Here is a 12,809-nt window from a genome sequence, read left to right as displayed (position 1 = left end):
ATCATGTAAAGCACCAGCAGTTAAAGAGTTAATGTCCTGATTTCTGGGGACTGCCTTTTTTGGGTGTTTGGTTCTCCGAGGGGGAGGGGAGCAGCTGCATTCCCAGGGAGTCTTTGAGTCTGGAGGAGGTGGTGAAGTCGCCTGGCAGAGCAGGAGTCTCTTCCTTCCTACCAGGCGGAGAAGAACGTGGTCCCCCTACAGCTTACAGTGTAAGAATCTCAGCTTGTAACTCTCTCTGTTTTGATCTATTGGCCTCAATTTCAATATAATATTTAGTAAATTAACGTTCCTCCTCAGATTGGTGCTGCTGTTTTGTTTTAGATCCATCTACGAGTTCTCTGCCTTTCCCCTTTTCCCTTTGTTTTCCCCAGGGCGTGGGTGCACTGGTCCCCTGCAGCATTAGCTGCCGGACCAGTCCGGGCCGGCTCCTAGACCACCAGCAGTTTTTTTTTTTCCTTCTTTCTCTCTTTTCCAGGCCTGTGGGCCTGTTGTCCCCCCTGTCACGGACACAGATCCTTAGATAACGCTGTGACAAATGCAGGGGTGCAGCATATAATGATTCAATTCTGAAAACTGCACGTAGCAGAAATGCTAAGTCTGGGCTTGAAGCAGTGATTGAGCACCTGGTGGGAAGGCAAGGCCAACCCAGGGGAGCTCAGGTGTGTGCAATGTACCTGAGTGATCAGAAGGAGTGAATCCTGGCTCCACCCGTTCCTAGACCTCATTTAGGGGTTGGCAGTGGAGACATGTACATCTCTTTAGAGATTCCTGTATAGCTGAGGTCTTCTAGAGGTAAGCAGCTTTTTTCCCTTATTTCTGTGCCTGCGGTTGTTGTCTTTGAATGAATTCTTGCTTGCTGTAGCCTGGAGTCTTTCTGTTCTGCTGTCATTGTTGTACTTTCTGTTGTGCTTTAGTTAACCGTATGCTTCTGTCACTGGATTGTTACTAAGTATATGATATCATTCTGAGTTTTGCACTGAGGATTTGTCTGTGAGTATCAGTGAGATGTGATCTTGCTCAGACTGTGATGCTTAATGAGATACTAAATTATTGTACCGATGTCCCTCAGAAGAGGAAAGTAAAATGTTGAATGTCCAAGTTATGTTAACTTACAGAAAAAAAAACAAAGGATCTGTGTGGATTTACTTAATTATTAATGAACAACACCTTCTTCCTAGTTCATGCCTTGTATAGTATGCTCCTTCTGGATATAGAGCATAATCAAATACGTGTTTACTGTGAATCTCATTAATCTATTAAGTATATTTTTTATATTGCTGCCTAAAACTACTAGTTCTATTGTTTTCCAAACCATAGCGTATATGCTAATTCTTATTTTGTATTTCAGGATAATTTCTTTTCTTGGTGAAAACTTCTATTGTATTCCTAAAACAATATTCTGTGCTTACAGGAATAACAATTTAATTATCTTACAGATAAGCTAATTAAAGTAACTTAGCACGAGTAGAATTTATTCTGTTTTAAGCAGACTTATGTGGAGCACATGGTATTCCCCATATGGTATTAGACATAATCTGATAGGATACTGTAAAATAAACTGAGGGTGTTTCATGACAATAAATGGAATTACAAAGCTAACTGCATGCAATCATTTAGTGCCTCTTTATTAAAAGTCATTCGCTGTTGTAACAACATTTATGGTCAGGTTGCTAATGTGGACGGTTTTCATCTGCAATGAACATTCAGTTAATGGCACTGCAAGTCAGTTCAAACCAATATTACTCATGGGTTAAGACACAAATTATGAAAGAAAAATAATAGAATAGAATGAAAAAAAATAGACAAACCTATTAGAATCTTTTCAGTACCCAGTACATAACACTTTCTATTAACGCTTGTATTTTCACCTGTTTAATTGGAGTCACGGATCTCAGGATTAATTATTCTTTTGAACTCTTGCAAAGGACCTTGATATCAAAGAATACAGAAAAATTCAGAGTTGTACTTTACAGCAATAACAAGTGTCACTCTGTGTTTAAGGCCTATCTTTAAGTTCATACATTCATTGAAAATTATTTTGATATTATAGTAGGTGTGCAACTAGTCTGCTCTAGACTTGAGTTATCTTTTTAAGAAAATCAATGAAGAAAACTGAAAGTAAGGAATAATGAAAAACTGTTCCGTAGTATTAGAGTGATAATAACAATATGAGTATGATAAAGAATTAAATTCATATATATTCTATCATTAAACTGACATAATATAACCATGAATTATCCTATCAACACAACTACAGCTTACTCAATTCTGAAATACCATATTGTTTAAGAAAAAGGTCTAAAGGAATACTTTTTCTACCTCCCAAATCAGCAGTTAATGGATAACACACTTCTATTTTATTTAAGGAGATATATTTCTTACAATTTGGCTGGGATAGTTAGTTTTCTTCATAGAGGCTTGTGTTTTTTCTTTTTGATGAAAATAGTGGTGATAGCATACGGATATTTTAGTTGCTCTGAAGCAGTTCTTGCACAGAGCCGAGTAGTTTTCTACTTCTTGTACAGCCTTACCAGCAAGGAGCCTGGAGTAGCACAAGGTGCTGGGAGGGGAGAAAGCTGAGACAATTGACACTGGCTGACCAAAGAGATATCACATAGTATATGACATCATGTGGAGCAATCAGAATAGGATTAAAAAGGAAGAATGAGGGGCATTTGGATTGGTGACGTCTGTCTTCCCAATAAACCAAGAGATGTGATGAGCCCTCCTTTCCTGGGAGTGGCTGAACATCCCTCTGCTGATGGGAAACAGTGAACGAATTCCTTGTTTTGCTTTGTTTGTACATGCAGCTTTTGCTTTGTCTAGTAAACTGTCTTTATTTCAACCTATGAACTTTCACACTTGTACTTTTCTGATTCTCTCCCCCATCCCATTTGAGAAGAGGGAGCAAGTGGCTGTGTGGTGCTGAGATGCCTCCTGGGGTTAAACCACAACAGTTCTTTTCATCCCCCAACATGGGGCTCAAAGGGTTTGAAATAATGACAGTTTTGACTGGACTGTGGAGTATGCTGACCCAGATTTATAGATGTAATAACTGTTCAGTTGTTAATTATAGGCTTCCATGTTTGTGAGAGGGCTTGCTTTAATGTCTCTTAGAGTCCAGTGCGTGTTAGTGGCTGCTGTTCTTTCTGCTGTTTGCTTTATTTCTTATCTTGCTTTGCTGTATCTTGGAACATTTTGATAATAGCTATGACTATGTTCATAGGCTGGTCACAGAGTGACTGTGATTTGTGAATGAGTCCATATGGGAGCATGTACACTCTGAAGCATCTCTGGCCATGGGTAAGTCTGCTCTACAGCAAGTGCTCCTCAAAGAATCTGTGACTATAGTGAAATCTGTGCTGCAGCAGGTGTACCTTGCAGTGTCCATGGGGATAAGGAATTGCAAGAATATCTTGAAACATCTATGGCCATAGATAAGACCACAAAAGAGCAGGTATCTCAAGGGACCACTGACGGTACTTTAGTCAATGGAAAAATGATGCAGCAGGGCAGGTACACCTCAAAGAGTCTGTGGCTGTGGTTTAAGAGTAGTATTACTGCTTTCCTGGTTTCATTTTATATGCATATTATAAAACCTTCTCATATTTCCTTTCTCTATTGCTACTTATTTTGAAGGTGACACTGGATATATCTCTCTACATATATTAATGAAAAAGGCATTATAGAACTTCATAAATGTTTTCTGCTGACATAATACCATCAACCATAGAATCACAAGGGATGATTTAAACCCCTTCAAATGTTCTGAAACACTGCAAATGTAGGGATTATTTGCTTTTAACTATGTAGTTGTAAGTGAAAAAGCAAGCATTTCTATTTAACATTAATAAAAATACATCTACTAAATGTGGGCTGACATTTTCTGTGACTCTGCTATGAGCTGTAGTACACAGATAAACCCTAGAAGAGAGTAAGTGATGAGCCTTTACAAAATCAAATAATTTTTTCTGTACGTAAGTCTCTGAATGTCAGCAGAATTGTTACAGCCTTATGAGCAATTAACTTAAGCAATATCCATATTCTTCTGTACTCTCCTCCTTTCCTTTTATTTATTTGGAATTGCTAATGCATCATTCCTTTACTGCTAAAGCAAGTTCAGCTAAGCAAATCTTCCTTAAAATAAAACCTGGAAGTAACTCAGAACACTTTACTACTGTGCAGGTCCCACAGAATATACAAGATCACATCATTTTTTGTGATTATAAAGCTTTGGCTAAATGTAAGTCAGTCATCCTATCATCACATAAGGAATGCATCAGCTGAACTTAAAATTGATTCTTCGGTCATTTCATGTAGTATTTGGTCTTTGTAGAGTATGAGTGGTGTGCACTTGTTCTTTGGTTGCTATGGCCCAGCACAGAGGCAAATGCATGCAAGTTCTGCAAGCAGGAACTTTATCTTGTATCAGAGCTCTGAGATGCCTCGTTGGTGTTTTAACATCCAGTTGCTATGCAAAAACAACATTTCTTCCCTTACAATAAGGATCTCTTCTCACTTGCAACTGGGCTGTTTCCCTACCTGTATAGAATTAAGCCAATTAAGTAGAAAACCGTATACTAGTATTTTGTCCTTTCAACTGGTTCTCTTCTGAAGAAACAGAGGAATAAAGGCAAATGATTATAAAATGCAAATTCTGGGGTGAGTCAGGCTGAGGAAGGCAATCACTAGTGAATTTTAGTTACAACTTTTGAGATCAAATGGTTCTGCTTTAAAAATATTTACTAAAGATATATTTACTAATCAATTATAATAAGTCTCCAAGCCAAAAATCTAGTACTCCAGTATCTATATGAATTAGTATAAAAAAACAGGCCAGAAAGATTACCAAGATTGTAGCTAATTTGTAGATTTTGTGCTTTTTGTCATCCCATATTACATAGTATTACCTGGGAAAGACTTAACTTGGATGCCCAGAAATACGATTTCTCTGCTTTGTTACCAGACTACAGCTAGTGCCAGTAGTATAATTAGTCTCACTTGGAATGTAGAAACTCCAATGGCAGCTGCCCATGTAATTATCTAAATGTCATTCTTTTTTAGGAAAAATAAGTTTGGTAAAACAACCTCAATTTTTTTTTAGGAAAATCACGTATTTATTATGAATTATATACAACCAGAAAGCTAAAACAAATGAAAATACGGGTGTAGGGATTTAAAGAATGGTTTATATCCAAAGTATATGGGCACCATATACCATTCAATTGTTGAAATTTAATTCAAGATTTCAATTTTTTAGTTTCTGCAATGTACTTGAATGGGTATTTCAGAAGAAAAGGCACTTTAGCTAACTGTAATTCCTTTACCTTTGTGTTTAAAACTTAGTTCTTACTATTTTCTTCTTTAAGGAGTTAACACAACTTTATTGTTAGGTTTTTTTTTATATATCCTGTGATATAGTATAATCAAGGTGGATCTCTTCTGTGTGATTTTAATACTAGCATATTGAAAAAGAGATGGAATTCTGGAGTTCTTACTTATTTTGGGGAGGGTGTGGGATGTTAATTTTGTCTGTTTTTTATGTCCCCAAATCTTGTACTGTAATATAATAGAATTCATATTAAATATGTTTGCAGGGAAATAAGTGGTAAAATAACATAAAATTTTAATATTAAATATGATACATTTAATGAGAAAACTAAAATATTCGCAGGATGGTCCAGAACAGATGTGCAAAAATTAGTAGATATGCATTAGGCAGAAATGGTTTAAAGTATGGTTTAAAGCAGTTGTAAGAGGTAAAAACATATCTTTCATTCAGTATAAATGAGACAATTGAGTGGTGCAATGAAGTGGACTTTGTTCTCCTACTGGATCAAATATGTTGCAGTCACAACTGCAGGTGTCAGTTCAAAGCCACTCAAGGTCCAGCTGGTCAGTTTTATATGGTAAGGCATTTTACACTGACAGTTAACGTCTGTCTGCAACAATGAATATTCATTGATCAGATTTCACGTCTTACTGCAGTGGTATAAAACCATCATTTGATTCATGTTTTCCAACATGTACAAATGTGGTTATGAGTCCACACTTAGCCAATGTCTTATTGGCTCTGCATCAGTTATCTGTGAGTATTTAGGGTCTATTTAATGGTTGTAGAACATGGGGTTTGAGAAGTTAGAAGAGATGGCAAAACAGACAAACAAGTAGACAAACAGGCAAACAAAAAAATCACATAACCAACAAATAAAGATAATACTGTCTCTGCAGTTTTTCCAGATTACATATTTGGTCCCTTCGGAGTGTTACATGTTTTAACATTTCTTCTTGTCTGAATCTATTACTTGTGCTGGCTTGTACAAACCTAGTAACACTAATTTTATCAAAGAGGTACATATATTCATTGTTTAAACAAGGTTTAGTTTTATTGAGAGATAATATATATCAGTAGAATTAAACTAATGACTTAGCATTGCAAATGCCCAGCTGAGCATTATTACAGACTCATAGTTATCCTTGGAACTATACCAAATGCAAAACTTGATGTGTTCCGAACCGTCTGTGCATGCAAACCACTTATTTGAAGTGATGGAGAGTGAAGTCTGTTTGTCCAAAAAAAAAAACCCAACAAAAAAAACCCAGTTAATTGTAGGGATAAGATACAGATTAACTGAAACCTTGAAAGTCCAGGGACATGACATCTACTTTCTGGATTCCATGATGGACAGGCTTATGTGGGTGCAATGTTTTCTAATAAGTCAAATTCATCTCTCCTAATCCATACTCCTCTCATTGAGCTGTTAGAATAATCCTGGTAAATTTACCGAAGGAAAAACATTATTGTGCACATTCAGTAGTAGAAATACTTATATCTGAAAGTTGAAAGAATTGTCAGCACATATGTTACAAATTTGCTGTGTTATTTACGCAAGTCCACTTCAAAACCCCTTTATTAAAACTTTAATTCCCAATGGTATAGTGAAATCCTTGAAAAAAGAGAACTGTGACTTCTTTGAAGGTATATTTAACATAGATAGCATTTTAAATATCTTATTGGTCAACAAAGATCAATTTGAAAGACCAGTGCTTCTCTGTTCATTCAGTATTATACTGCAGTATTCTGAGATGTTAACTCTCGTATTGGTTCATGTTAGACGTTAGTGATCCATCTAATTTGAAAATAGATATGGCTTCACTTCTAATGCACTAGCTGCTTTTGAGTTGAGACTACAGGATGGCATAAGACTGCCAGAGCCTTATAAATAACAGCTCAAACAAGGGAAAAAAAATATAGGGAAATAAATGATATCTCCTAGAAGTATTTGCTGTAGTTGGAAGAATGGGTGAATGGAGAAAGGGAATGAAAGGGGAATGCTACGTATCAGATGGAGAAAATAGTATTTCATAATCATTTAAAAACAAGTCTTCCCTCAGGAAGAAAGGGCTATGCTTAACAGCAGCTTAAGTTTGACTTGAACAACTTCAAGGTTCCTTGTCCTTATTTTTAAATCTTTGCCAATTTATGACTTAAAGATAGACAGCTCTTAGGTCTTTCAGTTATGGCCTAAGACCTGTGAGAGATTTACTATGATGATGGCCTGTTTTAATGAGAAAACTTAAGAGAAAATCGGAATGAAATTTTGCTGAGCCACAAAAAATTGAGCTAATTGAGTGAGTGTTCTTTTCATAATATTGTTAGAAGATTCTCTATACCATGGTAACTAAATTAATGTAATAACTTACTTTCTGATATCACTTTTTATTAGATTATTATTCCAACTTCAATCTGTTTTAGAGAAACAAATTCTATCTGAATATAGATTCCATTAAAAGATATAGCTGGTTGCTGTTATCATAATCTTAAATGGGATAAGAATATAATGGTGAATGGAATTTGAAATGCCAAATCCCACCAGGAGTTGAATCTGGTGAGAGATGTGGAGGGCAAAAAATTTTTACAGTGTATGCAGTTGAAAAAGGAGACCACTGAAAATGTGATCCTGATTCTGAATGGGGAAAATACCCTGATAAGAAAAGCCTTGTAAAAGCCCAAGTTATTCAGTGCCTTCATTACTGTGATTTCTTCTAATAAGAGTAGCCTTCAGTAAGCACAGGCCTCTGAGTCCATTGAGAAAGTTTATAGCATGGAAGACTTGGAAACTAGTTACGCACAAGTCTGTGGGACTTGATAGGATGTACCACAAATGCTGAGGGAGCTAGATGATATCACTGTAAGGTCATGGCAATTTAGGAAGGCTCCTGAGGACTGGAAGAAAGTAAGTGACAGTGTTCTCTTCAAGATGACCAAGATCGGAGATCTGGACAAGTACAGGCCATTGAGCAGGAACCAGTCACTAATGATGTACTCAAGCAGTCAATACCCTGTCCACTGCTATCTGATCTCTTCATTTACAGCCCACAAAACAAGTGAAAAGAGTTCAGCCTTGTCAAGTTTGTAGATGAAGTTCAACACTGCCATTTCGAGAAACCTTGACAGGATGGACAAAAAGGCACAGGAAAAATTTCATGACATTTAGCAAAGGGAAGTGCCAAGTCCTACCCCTAGGGATGCATAACTCCAGACTGTGTGCTGACTGGCTGGAAAGCAGGTTCTGAGAATGCTGATGGATACCAAATCAACTTTGAACTGGTAATGTCCCCTCATGGCAAAGGAGGCCAATATCTTCCTGGACTGCATAAGGAAGAGTTTTGTAAGTAGGTTAAGGGAGAAGACACTTTCACTTTGTTTAGCCTTGGTGAGGGTTTAGAACTTGGAGCAATGGGTCTGCTTCTGGACTCCCCAGTAAATGTGAGCCATAGGCATAGTGGATTGAGTCCGCCAAATGCCCACGAAGAAGATTTAGAGTCTGGAGCTTAAGACTGGCTGAAAGAGATGGGACTGATCAGACTGGAGAAGACAGGACAAGAAGCAATGGATGCAAAATGAGTTTCAGGAATTTTCATTTAAACATAATACACTCTTCTACTGTGTGGATGACTTAATACTGAAACAAATGACCTAGAGAGGCTGTGGAGTCTCCATCTTTGGAGACATTAAAAAAAATGACAGACATGGGTTTTGTGCAGCATTCTGTAGATGACTGTACTTTGTGCAGGGGGATTGGACTATGTGATACCCAGGATGGTTTTCTCAACTCAGTGACTCTGTGGTTCTGTGATGTAAGACTGATGTCAGAATATATGGCAAGTGCTTTGATTCCTGCCATCAGAGAACAGAGAATGTTATGTTTCTTCAGTGACACTCTCTGTAGCTAGTCTTGCTACCGAACAGACTGGAAGGAATTGTCACTTTGAAGAAGTTAGCTTTGAGAGCAAAGCATCTATCCAAAATGAGAAAAGTTAGACCAAAGGAGATTTAAAAAAAAAAAAAAAAGAAGACTTAGATTAACTCTAAATTTTCTTCAATTCCTCATGCTCCAAAACTTCTCCATGAAAGGACTTTGTGCACTTTCCCCTTTAGTTCTTATATTTTCCTTTTCACAGAATTTAATCTTCTTGTTCTTTACACAGTCTTAATGGCAGGAATTCATAGATTGAGCTGCACAGGCAAAAATAGGTGAAAAAATAAGTTGTGTAACTGGAATAAAGCAAAATGACCCTTCTAAGTCTGTTGTCTTATCTCTTATTTTCAGGCTTCACATAGTACAGAGCCATGGCAAATTCATAGTAGAAAAGAGGAGATAAGACATAATTGATCATGAGGTTATCCGGAGTGGAAAGATACCTTTATGTAGAAGGATGTGCAAACTTCAGGAAGAGCAAGTGTATGTTGTTCAATCCTAGTGTACTATAATACAAGAGGTTTTAAAGAGATAATGAAGGGTCACCTTGCTGTAACATAGAGCTACTGGAGAATAGAAAAAGAAACAAGCTAGTAAGTGAAAAGTCAGTAAAAGTTGAAGATGCGTAGAAAGCCCATAAATTTTCACATGCTAAGATCAGAGCATTATACTAGTGGGAAATCACTCCTACATTTGAAATTTACCACAGTCTCCTATCATTACAGAGTTCAGTAACCTTTAGTAACCACAGTATATTTGGCTAGAAAATCAAATATATTGTAAAAAAATGGTATTAGCTTTTTTTTTTTGTCTTGAAGTGGAGTTTTTATGTTTGATATAAAGAAATCCTTGAAGAAATGTGTAGATGTTCTGGCCTGGCCAAAGATGATTGTGTGGAGATCTCTAACTGTTAAACTACACACAACAGCAAAAAGATCTGTTATAGAATGTTGGAGAAAGTATATGAAACTAAATGCATCTGAGTTGAAGTGATATTGTTATTGTCTACACTTTTTTTCATAAAAGACATCAGAGGATGTTACTGAAGACTGGGATAAGGCAAACATCTGATCCATCTTCAAACACCGACAATGTAGATGGGGGAGCTGCAGGCTGGTCAGCCTCCTGCCAGTTTGTGAAATGATCATGGAGCAACTCCTTCTGGAAGTGATGTCCATGCACATGAGAAAAAATGATTGAAATGTTAGAATCATAGAATCATGATTGAAAGTTGGAAGGGAAGGTTGGAAAGGACCTTGAAGACCACCTAGTCCTACCATCAACCCATCACCACCATGCCCACTAAACCATGTCCCTTCCCTCAGTGTCATATCTAACCTTTTCTTGAACAGTTATAACCTTGTGGCAAAATTAGAAAGATAGCTTGGTGTCCTGTACATGGGGTGGAAAATTGGCTGGCTGAACCATCAGGCTCAAGGATTTATCATCAATGGTATAAATTCCAGCTGGCAGCTAACTATGAGTGGCATTCCTGAGGTGCATACTGAGACCAAACTTGTCTAATATGTTCATGAATAATGTGAACAACAGGACATCACGAGCCCTTAGCAAGTTTGAGGTTGAATAACAAACTGGGAGGGACGGTAGATGTGCTAGAAGGCAGGAGTATCATTCAGAATGACTTCTGGAGAAGGCTGAAGAAACTGGCTGATAGGAACTTCACAAAGTTCAAGAAACACAAATGCAGAGTCCTGTAGCACTTACTGGTATTAGAAAAGACAGTGTATAGGATATAAGAATATTTCTGAAGGAATTGTCTGCTTTCATTGTAGATAAAAAGAATGAACTAGGTTTGTGGATGGAATTGTTAGCAAAAAAGTGGTTTGCTCACCTGCTCAGATGCTGAAAAGTTTGATAATTACAGATCTATATTGTTTTATACTAAAATAAAGTTTTATCTACATGTCCTTATGCAACTCTGAATACTTTATTTGCTCTCTGTCAATATGGTTTATAAGTCTTTGATTATAGTTCTAGCTGGGTGATGGAAAGAAGTATTTCCTGAACATGTCATTGCTTCATCTTTGTGTTTTGTAATAAGAAATGGTTTGAACCCATTTAAGTTTTTTGACAGGAAATACTATCAGATGCTTGTGCCTGAAAGGCTCATTATCTCAAATGATGGATTTAGCCATTAACAGACAATGCATTCAAAAGGATTTTGAGAAGTAAAGGTAAGGTAAAATGCTATTTTGTGTAATGAGGTACCTTGCAGGAAATGAACAAGATTGTTTGCAGGCTGATGTTCCTGGCTACTTCTGGATCACCTATGAACTATAGTAATGGCAAAGAGAAAGGTGATAATTTACTTCCACCTATTTTTACATGCCAGTTTTTTTCTGCACTGTTTGTTATTGTATCATGATCATACTGACACAACAGACATAGAGGTTGCTATAATAATAACTGGTCTAATAAGGAAGAGCTACTATTCTAGCTAAGGTCATAAAGTAATTTAATGATACCTGGGGTCAAAAACTAATTAAAAAAACAGGAAGGAATCTTTTCAGCAGCACAATGGAGACTGAAGTATAATTGCTTCATCAGTGCTATTGGAACAGTCCACAAACCACAAAAACATTTCTACTCATTTAGGAAGAAGACAGGTTATGAACAGTGGAAATGTGAAATATCTGGATTTGTGTGTTCAGATCTGAGGAAAGGCTTATATTTCATATTTAGGGTTCTTCTTTGAGATGGGGAGAATTTTCAGTCACCTCATGTTTCAAACCCCACTGAAGATACTTGTTCCATTTGTAACTGTTATGTTCTACTCTCCTTAAATAAATATATCTGTAAGCATCACTTCTTATCAATCTGTAAAGGTATTAGTTGCCTGTACTTTGTTCTCTGAACTGAAATCCATTTAAGATATAGACCAAAGATTTTTTTTGTTTGCTTGTTTTTCTATGTTCCCTAAGGGAACAGCTACTTTAAAAACCCAAATCTCTTTACTGAGTAACTTGATAAAAGATGAACCATGAGAACGCTTCTCAGCAACGTTATATAAACAGTTAAATTTGTCAATATAGGAGAAATACCATAATCTTATTCTATATGATGTTACTGCTACTGTTTTCTTTGCTAGTGCAGGAGCATAGGATTTATGTTCTGTGTTGTGGAACATTCTTCCAGTTACCAAGACCACAAATGAAAGAGCTAACTACATTGTTCCAAATGAATGGAATTGTTTCCAGACTGGGCAATAAGCTGTCTAAAATAGGAAAAAAAAAAAGGACAAATTTGTTGAAGTTTTCCTTACTTAGAATATGTTTTTACTTTCAGGGTAAGGTGAATGACCTGTTCGTAAGTTTAACACTGCCAGAAAAGATTGAGAGGCAGCTTATCTAAAATATCGTCAAAACTTTTTCCATCCTATCACATTTAAGATTACACTGTTTGCAACAGAAATGAGTTAAGGACTAAAACAGTATTTTGACAGCTACTCTAAAGAATCCAAACTAAACAGCCAGCTGAGAAAATTTCAACCCCTTTCACAGAGAAAGAAGTGAGACATAATTGAGT

General features: G+C 36.7%; 1 long non-coding RNA gene across 1 annotated transcript; it reads left to right on the top strand.

Annotated features, from left to right (window-relative positions):
• Positions 741-10,283, top strand: LOC110396462. The gene is made up of 3 exons (XR_002436981.1): positions 741-792; positions 3,227-3,303; positions 8,377-10,283. It is a non-coding gene; the product is annotated as an uncharacterized LOC110396462 (long non-coding RNA).

This window comes from Numida meleagris, chromosome 3, assembly GCF_002078875.1.
Source record: "Numida meleagris isolate 19003 breed g44 Domestic line chromosome 3, NumMel1.0, whole genome shotgun sequence".
In the NCBI taxonomy this organism is placed as follows: Eukaryota; Metazoa; Chordata; class Aves; order Galliformes; family Numididae; genus Numida; species Numida meleagris.
Note: the sequence above shows the minus strand (reverse complement) of the source record. Positions and strands in the feature narration are given on the sequence as shown.